Genomic DNA, 2,228 nt, shown 5'->3' with positions numbered 1-2,228 from the left:
CTCTTTATCCTTACCGGACCGTCGACGAGCGTTCGCTAATAACTCTCTTACTTTTTTATTTTAAGTCGTTACGGTAGTAACTATTACTATTTTATTAGTGCGCCCTATAATACGCTACTAATATAGGGGAGAGGATTCCCTATCCTTAGAACTAGCTAATATCTAGCCGGGATTACGAAGGGAGGCCTTAATTATTTAAACGTATACCTTAGTAGTATTATTTTATCTTTTTAGGCTAATTATCCTTTGCTAGACGTCGGGCGGTAGTTCGCTAATAAGACGTAACTTCTAGGTTAGTATAAAGAGGACGTCCTTATAAAGCACTTCCCCCTCTATATAATCTAGCTTTTTAAATAGACCGTCCGCTAGGTTCGTTTTCCTTAGCCGGTGTTCTAAGTTAAAGTTAAATACTAATAGTTTATATACTTACCTCGCGAGCCTTTTTTAAAGGTCCCGCGCTAGTGCGCCGATTACTTTTTTAAGTACTTAGTAGTCCGTTAGGACTATAAACTTTTATAAAAGGCCCTAGAGGTAGTAAGCCTAGTACTCTAGCCCTTTTATTATAGTAAGTAGTTTTTATTAGCCCGTGGCCTATTACTACTCCGTATCCGTAAGCTTTTATAACTAATAAGTAACGGGTTACTATTCTTTATTAGCCTACTACGATAAGATTACTATAATAGCTTTAACCGAAGCGTTAGTTTCTATTTGTATAATACGTTATGGGTTCTAGTGCGTAAGTACGGTTACTAAAATAAAAGCAACCTTTAGCTAATTAAACGCCTCGTTTACTTTTTTAGTCTACTAGAAGTCCCTTATTTACCCCTTTTCTATTTTTAGTAATACTATTATCGGTATAACGATACCCGAGTATTTAGTAATAAACTTCTAATAGAAGTTATAGAACCCTAAGAACACTTAGATATCCCTAATAAACTCTAGCGCTTTTTAGTTAGCGATCGTTCGCACTTATGATAAGTTAATCTCGATTCTTTCTAGTATAATAATATAACCTAGGAACTCGACCCTCTTTTAATAAAACGAGTACTTTAATAGTTTAGTAAAAAGCCCGTATAAACGTAGACGTCGGAGGACCTTTTTAATATCCTTTATATACTGCTCCTTTGTTATTAAGTAAATTATTAGATCGTTTATATATACTATATAGTAAGTATTTAGTAGGTCGGCGAGCGCTCGGTAAATATACGTTTAGAACGTCGCGGGTACGTTCGTTAGCCCGAAAGGTATAATAGTATACTTAAAGTAACCGTATCGGCTCTAGAACGCTATTTTCTATCGGTCTTCTTTTTTAATTCGGATACGGTAGTAAGTATCTCTAATATCTATTTTTAAAATCTATTTTGCTTTGCGAAGCCTATTTAGGAGCTCGCCGATAAGCAGTAATAAGTATCGATTTTTTACGGTTACCCTATTTAGCCCATAGTAGTTTACGTAGAGGCATAGCGTGCTATCCTTTTTTAATACGAAGAGGATCGGTACCCTAACTTTACTAACTAAAAGTATAATACGACCGTTCGCTAGGTTCTTAGTAATATACGCGCGAAGCTTATCGAGTTATTTTTTACTTAACGGATAAATAGGACTATACGGTAGTTTAGTACTCAGAACTAGGTCGATAGAGTGTTCTACCCCGCTATATAACTACGGTCCCTTTACTAACTACTCGTCGAACGTCTCTATTTCTAATTAAAGTTCTAATAATAGACCCCCTCGTAGTTTAGTCTCCGTTACCCCCGCGATACTTTTTATAATAGCGATATATAATATATACGCCCTCTCGCAATTCTTAACAATATCGCGAGCTATTACCTCTAGTTTAGCGACCGAGATAGGCTCGTATAACTATATATTCGTTACTATATTAATACAAATGCCCTCTTAGCTTATTAATAATCGTAATAATAAGAGGTCTACTATTCCTTTATCCCTATTAACTATAGCGAATAGTTACTAAATCTTCTTTAGCTACTTATAGTAGTTAATAAGGAAGAGTGTTAATTAATAAGCTTTCCCCTAGCCTACGGCTTTACCCTAAAAGTCCCTTAATAAGGGAGCTATAGTAGTAGCCGGGGTTAACCCTAAGTAAGTTACGAGCCTAGTACTAATAATATCTATTTTAGAGTATGTATTTATATTAACTTTTACTAACCTTTTAACAATACCTCGCAGAACTATCGCCCTGCCCTTTATAATTATTCTTATCGGTA

This window comes from Colletotrichum lupini, chromosome 4, assembly GCF_023278565.1.
Source record: "Colletotrichum lupini chromosome 4, complete sequence".
NCBI classification, from domain to species: Eukaryota; Fungi; Ascomycota; class Sordariomycetes; order Glomerellales; family Glomerellaceae; genus Colletotrichum; species Colletotrichum lupini.
Note: the sequence above shows the minus strand (reverse complement) of the source record.